Genomic DNA, 14746 nt, shown 5'->3' with positions numbered 1-14746 from the left:
ATCTTTTTTTTTTCTCTCTTTCTCTCTCTCTCTCGCATACACACAGACACATTCTTTCTATCTATTTTTTTGCAGCTTTATTTTCTTTTATCTCCCCATTCTTGTTTTCCTCTTTTCGCGCTCGAATTTGTGTATGTGCGTGTGTGTATGTGTATGTGTATAGAAAATATCCTAAAAACGGATTAATAATCTTTACCGAAACGACCCAGTGACGTTATCTTTCTCTCTCAATTTCTTTCAATTTGATTTACTTTATCTACCCCCCGTTAAAATGTTCTTCTATATAATTTGTTCGTTTTTTGTTTGTTTGTTTGTTTGTTTGTTTGTTGTAAAATATTGCAAAAGATAGAATTATAATTTAATTCTAATTACTCGCAATTTATCTCTCTCTTTCTCTTTCTCACTCTTGTAGAAAATTTCAATTTAATTATACAACGTTGTCTTTGTCATAAAGTTTCCATCAGTCCTTCCATATTCGTTCGTTATAGATCATACAATTTAGTTTCTTCGTTTAATCATTATTATATTTTACTTTTTTCTATCTTACCTATTCATTTGATTTCACATAATGTCATCGTAAAAAAAAAAAAGAAAAAACGAAACTATGGCAAAACTAAACAAGTATAACAAGTATGGAACGAACTGAGCAACCAACCAACAAACCAACCAACCAACCAACGAACAAACAAACAAACAACCGAGCAAACAAGTAGGTAAGAAATTTCAAGAAAAGACGAGGAAAAACCGTTCTTGCGAATATAAATTCAGCTTACTTTAGAAAGCTCTTTTCCTACGCGTTGCGTTACTCTCGATATCGATTACTATTTTGCTTGACTTTCACATAAACGACAACCCCCTAACAACCCCTTTCGTCTACCTCCCCCTCCAGTCCCTTCATCCATTTTCTCATCTACTTGCCCTTCCTTCTCTTCGTACGTATAATCATCCCACCCCATACCCCATACCCCATACCCCTTCTTTCTTCACGTACACATTTCTATTTATATATATATATATTCGTTTTCTTTACATATACATTCATACCCACACATATACACACACACATGTCTATTAGATCATTAAATATGAAACGTCTGATTACTGGGATTATTTTCACCTCGAAATCAGACGTTTCGTACTTAATAACCTAATACGTAAACTTCTTCTATCTTTGTCGCACTCTATTTCGGGTCCCTTCTTTATATCTTTATTTTCTTTCCAAACGGACAAATTTTTCTCTTTTATCTTCCTTATAGCAGCGTGCGTGTGCGCGTGTGTCTTTGTCCTTTGATAATTTAATAGGAATATTCAGTAGGCAACTAAAATCATTTATCATCTTATCTAAGATAATTAGACTTTCTAATATAGTCTAACATACTGACTGACATTATCGATTTCTTGTATATAAACCAACTCCCCTTTGTATACGGGGTGTCTTGCAAAAATTTCGACCAATGTTATATTACGCATTTGCAATAATTCGTGTTAAACATACGACACGGGAGAATATTTTTCTATTTAAAAAGATACAAATCATTCGTATAGATTCGCGAACAAAATTCGTATGTAAAACTTTGAAAATTTAAATCCAATTTTACATAGGGAACAATTCTTTCATATATTTGTTTATTTGAAATAATTTTCTCCGATATAAATTTATACGAACGTTCGTTGATTTATTTCAATTAGTCATGCAAGTAATACTCGAGTATAAGTTTGATTAGAAATTTTGCGAGCACCTTATATAATACTACCAATCTATCTATCTATCTATCCATTTATCTATCTATCTATCCATCTATCTGTGTGTATATACGTAGATATGCATTTATGTATATTTATGCGAAAATATACAAGAAGAACGGCACAGATGTTTGTTTTAAAGAACCAAAACGTTTTTCATGCTAGACAGTATTTTCCTCTTTATAAACAAGATTAAATCTTCTTCTTCTTCTTCTTCCTCTTCTTCTTCTTCTTCTTCTTCTTTTTGGTTTCCCTTGGCGAAACAAGTTGTTAGCTTTCTGAATGAACAACCTTCTTTGAAATTGAAAAAAAGATCGGGGTGTCCTTTCGATTATGAGCGAACCCTTCCTCCTATTTTTTTCTTTTTCTTTTTGTTTAAAAGCCATATCGTTTACGTAGATTATTCGTTAGACTATCATCTATCATCTTTCATTTAATCTCTCGTCGGGGGTTAAAAAAGCTGCCACGAACAGTAACGCGCAGTCACCGTTTTCCAAGATGAAACGAATCATTTTTATCTTGAAAGAGAGAGACTCGTTCGACCAATGATAACAAGAGATTAATTGGTAGAAGAGTAGAGAAGAATGCATTCAACGTTTTTGAAAAGAAAAAAAAAAGAAAAAGAAAGAAGAAAAGAACGAATAAAAATAATTCAAAATCGATGTAATCAATTTTTTTAAAGAAACATTTTCCAATGGAAAATAATGAACGCATTGAAAGTTTTAAAAATGTGTAATTTAAACGAACCATACGTCATTCTTTTTTTCTAAGCTCTATAATAAATAATGATTATTTCAATAATTTGTTATAACATTGATATAAAGAAAAGATACAACGTAACAAATAAAAAAATGAAATAAAGTAGTCGAAGATTTTATATTTCGCGGTTATCGGTCGGTGGCTTTTCAAATATTCCAAAAACTTTATCTACTATGTTATGATTATTTAAAAAAAAAAAGAAAATAGAAAAAAAAAGTAGCTCGAGTTCGTATCGAAAGTTTCGAAACTATTCGAATAGTAGAAAACTTTTATTTCGATATTAGGATTATTTTTATAACGGGAAATCACTTTTTCCTTTTTTTTTTTTTTTTAAGGAAAAGTTTTAGTCTTTTCTCTCTCTCTCTCATAGATACACTGCGTATAAAGGAGTTTTATTTAATGTCTATAGGGAAAGTAAGAAAAGTTGAAGGGTTTCGTCAAATGGTCTATTACATGATTGCTATCTTACGAGTTGTAGAATTCTAACAAGGTTCTACTAGTTCATAGAAACCAATTTGCAAATTACCAAGTTTAGTTTCAATAGGATCATTTTTCTTAGAGTTTTGTTCGAGAGAAATAGAGAAAGATATATAACGCGTATTATAGAATCAATCAAATTATAAATGTTAATATATATGTGTATTAATTCAATTAATAAAATAAATATAAATATAATTAAAAATATAATTAAATAAATATATATTATAATATATTATATAATTATTATATTATTTATTTATTTATATATTATAATATTATTTATTTATTATATATATTATATTATTATATAATTAATAAAATAAATATAAATATAATTAAAAATATAATTAAATAAATATATATATAGAAATATATATACATTAGTATAATGCTTGCAAATTCTAAAAAAATAATATAATATTATATATTTCGCTATAATTAATTAATTTTCATATAGAGAAAAATGATGTTTTCGTTGATACGAAAATTGCTGCAATAAAATTGTTATTAAAGAATATGTGAAAATGGAAAAAAAATACAGGTGTAATGGAAAATTTCTATAGATATCAGGAAACGTGAGAAATCGGTCTGTACGTTTGATAGAATCGATTAGCATTCTCAACTATGGTAGTTGATTGATAGCATTGGTTAATTGTTTCGAACGCTTTGTCATTCGTTAATTTTATTTTCTCGAAATCAATGCGCGTAAACGTTTCCCTCGGTGTATCGATAGAATCGTTCGAACCATTTTTTATTTCTCTCTTTTTCTTCTCTCAAAGATTTTATCTGTATAATATTTCTTCAGTCGTATCGAATTATATATTAAATCGATACCGCATACCCATTTTTCAGATTTCATCTTTTAATAATATACAATACAAATGATTTTATATTTTATTATTATCTATTCGCGATGAATTTAATTTTAACTTTATCCAACATATTCTATATTTCACTTATATATATATGTTACATCAATTAATCTACAATAAAAATACGCATATTAATTTTATATTTAAATTGAAAAAAAGAGTTATAGAAAAAAAAAAAAAATATAAAAAAAGATTTCATTTATAGAATATCGAGCACGGTGGTATAAAAAAAAAGAAAAAGAAGTGACGTGTTTTAAATAATTGACGAGAAAAAGAAGAAAAAAAAACGAAGAAATAAATAGAAAGAGAGAACGCTTTTAAGAAATTATCTTCCTCTCTCTCTCTCTCTCTATCTCTCTCTGTCGGTATATAAAAAAAAAAACCGTTCCCTTTTAAGAACGTATTTGAATATTTTCCTTCGACCATGTTAAAAACGATTTGACCCAGATCGTCTTTATCGCAAACACAAATGCAAACAGAAATACACACAGTGTAGGAAAGTTAGCTACGTGTAACGGATATGTCACACTGATTAATATTCCTCCTGGCAACGTATTCCCCCCCCACCCACCACCCTCATCTCCACCCCTTTCTGTCTTTCTTTTCTTTTCTTTTCTTTTTATCTCGCCAATTTACAATACAAATGCGGAACACACCAACCCTTTAAGAAAGTACACGAGAGAGAGAGAGAGAGAGAGAGTGTACCTTTCCTATACTTTCTGCATCCCTTCATTTGAATTTACTTTCTTATTTCTTTATTTGTAACATTTATACGTCCGTATACGCATAAAGATTAAGATAATACAAAAAAAAATATTGAACGTACTATATGTATAAATGAAATGCATAATAATCGTTGCATACAATTTTTTGATTAATATTCCTCCTGGCAACGTATTCCCCCTCCAATCCCTCCCACCTCCCCCTACCACCACCCTCATCTCCACCCCTTTCTGTCTTTCTTTTCTTTTCTTTTCTTTTCTTTTCTTTTCTTTTCTTTTCTTTTTATCTCGCCAATTTACAACAAATGCGGAACACACCAACCCTTTAAGAAGGTACACGAGAAAGAGGGAGAGAGAGTACCTTTCCTATACTTTCTGCATCCCTTCATTTGAATTTACTTTCTTATTTCTTTATTTGTAACATTTATACGTCCGTATCCGCATAAAGATTAGGATAATAAAAAAATATATTAAACGTACTATATGTATAAATGAAATGCTATGTAATCGTTGCATACAATTTTTTGCGATAACGCAATCTTCCGTTTATTTTCTAGGCAAATATTCGTAGGAGACACACGCACGCACGCACGTACACAGTTTAACATTATGAAAATGAATAAATAATGATTAAACCGTGAATATACGTGGAAATAATAATATAATAGTTTCAATGTATTAGGTAATGAATTATTAAACGTTTTATTTTCAATTTAAAAATCGGTCACCTTTTTATATTTAATAAATAAACACGTAAGGGTACACGTGTGTGTCTGTGCAAATGTATTCGTAGTGGGTGTATCTACGTTCTCTTGTAAAATATACTGATAAAATTTAGCAACGAAAGGGGGGTGTTAAGAGGAAGTTAAGGGGGTAAATATAAAAGTGAAATACATCGTGGTTGTGTCGTCGTCATAGTAATGTGTTACCTGTAATCCACAAATCACGGGGATCACGCGAGCTACACACATACACGTATACACACATACACGTATACACACCTCAGGTAAAAACACTCACGGAATATACTTTTAGTAAAAATGTCGAGGTTATGCTGTCCGAGACACGTGAGTTATGTGCATACGTAATTCATAACTTTTATACTTTGTTTTTTCTTCTCTTTTTCCTTTCTTTCTTTTTTTTTCTCTCTCTCATCTATTTTTTATAAGCCATATGCAAATAAATGTATAAATAATAAATACGTGCATTGCAGGGTGTTGTAGAGAATTGTTCTTACATATTTTTAATTTTAATGGAAAACATTAAAACGTATGATTTTTTGCATATGTATATTTTAAATACGTTCTCATATGTTTTAGATTAATCATTATATTTATTATTTTTTTTATTTATAAATACGTAATATATTTAAAAAACAAAAAGAAACATCGCGTATTAACATATTCGTATATGTTTTAGAAAAATAATCGAATTTAATATGGAATAATACCATAAGTCTCATATTTCAAATCGTAAAACCATCTCATCGTTCGAGATATCTAAATGCAACTCCTACTGTGTATAATAATTTTCAATAATTTATTAAAATTAAATTGTAACGAAAGAAAAAAACAAAAGATAAATTATCTGAAATTTAAACAATGCGATGAAATAAACGAAATCATTGTATTCATTGCATTGTTTCGCGAAGCAAAGATTTGATGAAATAATTTCAACAGGGGAGTTGCATAATTATTTTGAAACATCCTATACACAAAATGTGCATGCATATGCGAACGTATATGCATCCGTATGCGAGAATGTGTAGGTGAGTTACTAACGTCATTCGTATTTACATGTTGGCTTATTAATTCTCACACGATCTGCTGGATCAACGAGTTTTGCCATATTTAAATATGCATACTAAGAGTTTCTGTGCATATGTGTAGCTGTGTGTGTGCGTCTGTGTGTATGTTTGTGTCTGGTTATAAAGATAGAAAGAGAAAGAAAACATTTAAAGTCTAAATCCGATTGCTATTATTTTCGACGAATCGAATTACTCGTGCGAATGTGTGTGTGTGTGTGTGTGTGTGTTAGTAGTTTGGCAAGAGAACGCGGAAAACTTCTTAAACTGTTCCTCTAGGTGATATTTTATTTCAAACATTCTCTCTCTCACACACATTTATATTCTACTCTCTCGTTCTCTCATTCAACCGTTTCTCTAACGTTTTCGTTGCTCGATTTAATTCTATAAACAATTTCCTATTACGTATCGAGTTTATTAAGAAATTTCACCTAACGCGCGTGCACGTTGAATATTTTTTTTCTTTTTTTTAAGCAGTCAGATAAAGTTCTCGCTTAAAATTTTCCAGACGACGAATTAAAAAATATGATATGACAATGATTAAAAATATGTTTGAATGGTTTTAAATTCACAGTGATAAGAAACAAAAGCACTCTCACTCTCGTATATATATTCAAAAGTAATAATAAATTATTTTTCTTATAATATAATAGTCAGACATTATCTATAAATAAATATAAATGATTAAAAATAGAATGATATAAAGAATCTGAATTTCGTTTGAACGTAATATATCGGTTAACAAATATTTGATGAATTAATGTTGTTATTGTTATTGTTGTTGTTAACTTAATAGATAACTTTGTTTGTTCATTTTTATTTGATTGATTTTCATTTTGTTCGTTAATTTTGGATAATTGTGCCAACCTTTCATCGGTATCATCCGACGGTTTCGGATCTTCGCGGCACCGTAAGTTCGTGCCCTCCGCGAAATGCACCCTTTGTCCTAGATCCGGTGAGAATCCGAGCAACCTACAATAAACACGAGAACAACCATATGCTCGTATACAAAACGGTATCAATAACGGTTGTTTTAGTTTTTAAAACAACAATTGATTCTTGTTCTTAATTGTTCTTGTTGTTTTTTTATTTCTTTTTTTTTTTTTCTTGGGGAAGAAGGGAAAAAGGGTAGGGGGTGTTTACAACAAAACAAAAGATACATAAGGTATACAATTATTATACCCGTTATTAATTATTGTTACTTATTTTTATTACATATTAATTATACAGCGTATCGTTGTTATTATTAATTAAATATTATCCCACCTTTTGCCAGCATGATTATCATAATCGTTATATTAGATTATTATTATTATTACCTTCTTTTCTTTTTATTATTAGTACATTGTTAATATTAATATTATTATTATTAGAATAGTATTAGTATACTTATTAGGTATCACCTTCCACAGAACGTAATCAAATCTTTAAGCTGATTAAATGCAAATTGGATTAACGAGATAGAAAGAGGCAAAGAAGAAGGTAAAAGACAAAGAAAATGACAAAGAACTTAATGAGATTATTCATTAGAATAATAATAATAATAATAATGCATATTAAGAAGATTTTACTTATCCTAATAATTAATTGAATAATAATACAAGTATATAAAACTCGCATAAACGAATAGAAATAGGTTTTAATTAATTCATTCATTGATTATTATTATTATTATTATTATTATCATTTCTATTTTCCATTCATTAATATTACTTATCAAATAATATTTAATTTATATCCAATTTAAAATATATATATATGTGTGTGTGTAATATAATAATTTACATATTTATTATAAATTTGGAATACGTTAAAGATTATTTAAAATTAATATGTGATCAAGATACATACGCACGCACGCACGCACGCACATATATACACGCAATAATTAAATTCACGAGTTGAAATTATTAACTTAATTATTAGATCAATTTCATGATTAATTATTGGGGCTCGTATAAATTATGATAATACGATTATTAATGTTAATTATGAAGTACGACAAGTAGGGATTGGTTGATGTATAAACGAATATATTCTCAAAAATAAAATAAGTTTGCGAAGTGATCGTTGATTTAACAATTAAATCAATTTCATCAATCGCAAGCTCGTATTTTTCAAATTAATTCATATTTTATGTTAAATTGTCGTGAGAAAAAACATTTCTTGGGGTGTGTATGTGTGTGTGTGTGTTTGTATGCGCCTGATAATCAAATTTCATAAATTATTTTCTCGAGTATAAAAAAAGAAAAAATAAATTAAGACAAACATCGTACTCGTTAAAAGATTTCTTTTCGCGAGATAAATATAAAAAAAAGAAAAAGAAGAAGAAGAAGAATTCATTTTAGATCTCGTAGATTCATCACAATAGGAAAAAAAAAGGGGGAAGGGTCGGAGGTGGGGGGGGGTAGGGTGAAAATGAAAGGAAAGGATAGGACGACGGCTCATTGAGAAATTGAAAGGCAGATAAAAAGGTTTGACCCATTTTGAAAGATTTCTCGCCATTGATGTACCACAAACCAACCCCCCCCCCACCACCCTCCCACAACTTGCAACCTCACAATTTCGCGTATCTATTTTATTGTTTATTGGATTAGATATTTTTCACGCGTCGGAATGAAAAATATTGTTCATTATTATAATTATTTCAAAAACATATACGATTTTATTTGAAAAAATATTCAAGTGTTTTAGAATTTAGCGTGTTTGTTGTCAGTAATTCATATTAAATTTGATATTAATACCCTCTGCGAAATCTTTTTATTTAAATTTATTTCATTCCACTCAGGTGGACTCGTAATTTTAAGCAAATTTAAATCTCGAGTAGAAAAAGTAGGCTTCTTAATTTAGACTTTTGCATGTTTTCAAGAACGTACAAACGAACAAATGAACGCGTAGAAAAAGGGGTAAAGAAGGGAAGTAGGGAGGAGAGGAGAGGGGGTGGTAGTAAAAGAAAAATGTTATCCAATTGGCTCGTAGGGTTTTTCATTTTTTGTTGTTCTTTTTCTTAGTTGGTTTACGAGTTAATTAAAAATATTTTTTCATCTTTTCCCTCTTGCATTACCTATTTTTTACGCTTTATTGATTTTTCTTTCTTTTTTTTCGTTTCTTTCTTTTAATTTTCAAAGCAAAGAGCAAATGAAAGAAAGAAAGAAAGAAAAAAAAAAGAAAATAACGAATTACGTATTAAAAATGAATAAAATGTTGTTGACAATCATGAAAGCATTATTTTCATTGATGAATTCAACTCTCTGAATGATTATCACTTTAATGACGTATAGTCGATCGTGAATCATCGATTCTCTCGAATCCTCTTTCCACATATTCATATACGTATAGAACAAATACATAGACACGCGTACACAAATACAAGGATATGTATATATGCATACGTGTTCCTCGAGTGCAAACACATATTCTATCCATCTATCTTTCTCTATCTGAAGTATCACCGTATCACTGGTTAGAAGAGGTACACATACGTTTATGTACTTAAATATATATATATATATATATCCATTTATATACCGGGTGGGTTAATACGAACTATCAACAAACTCTCGTATCAAATTGAAACAATTGTTTCTAATGGATAATTAATTAACGTTAAATATCTATAATGATCGAATCAACGTTAAAATATTATTTATAAATTTGATTAAATCATTCGTGATCAACGTATAATAAATCGTAAATCAATATTTCATTACGTGTCACCCGGTATACACGTGGAACATGTTTACGTGTGTGTACGAAATCACCCGATTATTCGAAAAAAAGAGTGGGAGAGAAAGTTGGACAGGGGTGGGTTCGTGAAGTGTTCAAGGGTCGTTCGGGGGGGAGGAGGGGGGGGGAGGGTGTATAGGTTCGAGTATTGGCAACGAGAGCATTTATTGCAGAAACCAGCTACTCGATTGGATACTTTATCGGGTTGGATCACACGACCCTAATCTTTGAAAGCTCGAAATTTTATCGATGATAATGGACGACCACCCATTTGTTATACGAAAACAGAAAAAGAATTTAAACACAGAGAGAAAGAGAGAGAGTGGGAGAGAATAGTGAAATTGGAACAGAAATTGATCCCTTAAATTATGGAATTATTTATGAAACCACGATAAAAGGAATAAATGATGAATGCAAACATTTCGTCATTCGAATGAAATTTCGTAACCAGACCAATCGCAAAATAATCATACGTAAAAACAAAGTTTCCTTCCCACCCATGAAAAACTAATAATTCGAGATTGGTCTTGAAAAAAAAGAAGAAGAAAAAAATAAGTAAAAGGGGGGACGAAGATCGTTGAGAGATTTGAAATGTAAAAAGGGCTGTTTTAAAACTGGCACTCGCTTATTCTGCCTTACGTTCAATTTCTTTCGCAAAAATATAAGTGCATTTCACTTTACACGTGTGTCCTGCTGCGTGCGCGTGGATAAAGGTGCTACGAGTGGTGTGGGTGTATGCAAAGGTACATCATGCTTTCACGGAAAAAAGAAAAAAAAGAAAGATAGGAGTGCAAACATAGACGACTTGGCCCAAATTCGAGAAGGCCTTTACACACACACACACACACACAGGTACACATACGTTCCCGTTTTACTCTGATGCATTGGAAATAGCTTTCGGCCGATTGTCCTCGAAAGATATGCAAAGAAACGAATTCAAAGAGGTAATCCTTCCCCTCAACCCCACCCCCCCACCCCCATTTCTTTTCCATATACGGGTATACAACGATCTGTTACTTAATAATTCGTATTACATTAATAATTGCAATACAAATGTTATACTAACAAGTTTTGTTGCTTTATGTATTTGTTTGATTTCATTCATTTGAAATGTATTTTTGCGAAGTATAATATGAAGTTTATTTTTTATTCGGGTAAAAAAAACATACTGCAATAATTTAATTAGTAAATTTGAATGGCATAATGACTGGACAATATGAATGTTCATAACAACTCGACCGTATACCCGTAACCGTGTTGTTCCATATTTATTTCTTCCCATAAAATTCGTATTACAAACTGCATTTCGGAGTTTGCATTCGAGTTTATCTTTTTTCCCCTTTTCTATACGTAAAATACGATTTAACATTATTATTACCATTGTCAAATGTTTATTTGACAAATTTGCATTACGCGTTATTATTACTGGTTTAATCGTATCGTTTTATAGGTTGCCATTTGAAATATGTTCAAAGTGTTTAATCTAGATTTATTTTCTTCTATACGAAATAACACTTTGAACATTATCGGTCTTAAATATTTAACAAATTTGCAATCCCCTACCCCCCCTCCCTTTAATAAAAATAGATCGTGTTTAAAACTGTTCAACTGAATTTAACGTTTTTACGATTCATAAAAATGTTCGAAGTTTAATACAAGTTTGTATTTTTATTCTTCTTCTTCTTACGGTGAATGTAATTAATTCGTATTATATTATACTATCTTACAAACTCATATTACAAATTTTAGCATAATTTAATAAGACTCATAATAATAATAATAATAATAACGATAAACCGCGATGATTTATTGCAACACGTTTCACGACGATGCGTTAAAACTTGATCTAATTTCGAAGAAAGATCGTATACATTGAAAATATGCTCTATACACTTTAATAATACAAATTAGGTGATACATTATACCGAACGTCATACTTAAGAGAAAGTATGTGTGCTTAGTTTTGCTCGTTAAACCAAGTCAACAATCTTTAAAACGAGATATAATTACGGTGGATCGATTAATAAAACTCTCATTGAATAAACTCAAACGTTTTTCTTTTATATTTTTTCTTCTTATAAAGTATATCAATCATTTTAAAATGCGAATTCACAAATTGCGAATTAGGCGTTGGTTGGTTGGTTGGTTGGTTCACTTTTCGATCAAATTTTAATTACTTTTTCCGAAAATAAAAAAAAGAAAAAGAAAAAGTAACGTTCGATGATCTTCTTATTGGATTTGTTTGATAATTAAATCCGAATTTGTTTCTTTTTTGTTCTTCTTTAAATAATTCATATTTCAATAGATTAATTTTACAAATGGATTTTAATATAAAAAAAAGGAAAAGAAACAACAGCAACAAATTTCATACCTGTCGCGTTGTAAAATAAAATTCAATCGAAAATAAATTGAATGCATCGATAAGATAAATAAATTCTATTTTAAACGAATTTTCTACGACCTATTTATCTTGATCAAATAAATATTATAAAATTCGATAAAAAAAAACAATAATAAAACAATTATTATTTAACGAATAGAACTTTTGTATAGAAAAAGTAATATAATAAATTTGTAATAAATTAATATATTAAACGTATTAGAAATCGATACGAAAGTGTCGTTTCGTTAGGTGGGAAAAAAATGTAATAAATAAAAGATAGAAGAAAATATGAAAGCATATTGAAAAAATAAAATTTAAAAAAGGAAGACAAAGCGATATTAAACAAAATGAATATAAAATAAAATCGTCTAGAGGAGTTCATCAAAATGTCGTGGAATAAAAAAAAGAAAAGAAAGAAAAACTAGAAAAGAAGAAATAAATAGAATAAAATAAAGAAGAAAAAGAAAAATCGTAGGAATATTAATATGGAACAGAAATGAACGGGGTCAACTCTCGGGATTAAAAAAAAAGAAGAAAAAAGAAAAAAAGGACAAATTTGAAATGTTAATACGAAAAAGTCTCGTTTAAATTGACCCCATATAGATAGAACGAAACAATACTTATAATACCTAGCCTTAACCCTTTAACCCCAACATTTAAATCACTTTATTCTTTTTATCATTTATTTCTACTATAAAAATATAAAAATATATTTTAATACGCGTGTATGTGTATGTATATAATGTATTTATATAAGATTTATATATATATATATAATAACATTTTCAATTAAGCGGATAAAATACATTTTAAAATGATTCAAATATTTTTCAATACAACGTTTACTTATAAATTTTGCATATAAATCAAAAAAAGTATAGCCTTTCAAAATGATTCCTTTTTTTTTGTTATAAATAAATATATTATTACATATTCATTTAAAATATACCTTTATATATATATTAACGTTTATTATAAATTTACTATTATAATATAATTTACTATTATATATAATTTATTATTATAAATTTACGTTACTTATAAATTTGCATATAAATCAAAAAAAGTATAGCCTTTGAAAATGATTCCTTTTTTTGTTATAAATAAATATATTATATTACATATTCATTTAAAATATACCTTTATATATATTAACTATATATATAAAAGAACACTATGCCAAAATGTAGTTAAATATAATCTCAACGAATCGTAACTGTTCCTTGTACACACCACACATACACACACACACACACACACACATACATACATAAACGTATTCAGAAAGAATGAGTAAGATACCTATAAGAAGATAATATAAAAAAAAAAGGTAAACATATCTGGAGTAAAATTCTTTGCAATAGAAAATACATAAATAGTAACAGTACAAAGATAAGAAAACATAAACAAGGTCAGAATGAATTGTCTCACGTCAGACATACGCATAGATATAATCTAGGTTTATATAACTTTCATGTTAGTAGTACGTGTCTAGCAGTGGTGTGAAATGCTGATGTAAAATATTCGTCCGACGATTAGTATCTTTGCCAAGGATTTTATTACGAATAAAATTATACGTATGTGTAATAGTAAGCATATCATTTTCATATACTAACGGTATACTTAATAGAAATTTTATTGAAACTGTTTCATTTTGTTGTTTTTTTTTTTTTATAGACAATCAAATGTATTCACTCAAACGTTATTATAGTTTTACATAATTTTTTAATTTTTTTTTTATATAGTTATACAATAATAATAAAAGGTTACATTTTATATAATACAATTACAATGTAAAAATTCTATCGCCAAGAGTTTAATTATTAATATTATTTTTGCAATGAAAAGTGACATCGTTGTTATTTAATAACCGATCGAGTGAAAATAAAATGATAGACCCGTTATTTTCGATGAATGTATTTTTCGGTTACGTTACTTTTCGCATAATCATCTATCGTTACGTATACACTACCCTTTATTTTTCTTCGAATCGATCATTATTTAATACTCGTGATCTAAGTGAAAGTTCGCGATAACGAAGTTGCATTTTCCTGTCGCTGTTTAATTATCGTATTTTTTCTTTTCTTTTTTTATGTTCGTGCCTTTAATTATCATTATTTGTTATAACGTAAGATTGTATTAGATACTCGCTAATACAAAGATAATACAATATATTTATTGATTGTAAAAAATAAAATTAGAAATAATGAAGAAAAATGATAGAAATGTATTTTCGTTGAACACAATCGAAACGAAT

General features: G+C 28.8%; 1 long non-coding RNA gene across 1 annotated transcript in view; it reads left to right on the top strand.

Moving 5' to 3' along the window:
- The first annotated feature begins 13673 nt into the window (after window positions 1-13673).
- Window positions 13674-14746, top strand: part of LOC122513358 — a 36627-nt gene continuing 35554 nt past the window's right edge. The window contains exon 1 of the long non-coding RNA XR_006302733.1: window positions 13674-14066. This is a non-coding gene — a long non-coding RNA (uncharacterized LOC122513358). The remainder of the gene's footprint in view (window positions 14067-14746) is intronic.

Source organism: Polistes fuscatus, unplaced genomic scaffold (genome assembly GCF_010416935.1).
Source record: "Polistes fuscatus isolate 324 unplaced genomic scaffold, CU_Pfus_HIC Scaffold12, whole genome shotgun sequence".
NCBI lineage: Eukaryota > Metazoa > Arthropoda > Insecta > Hymenoptera > Vespidae > Polistes > Polistes fuscatus.
The sequence above is the reverse complement of the archived record's forward strand: the minus strand, read 5'-3'. Positions and strand labels throughout refer to the sequence as shown.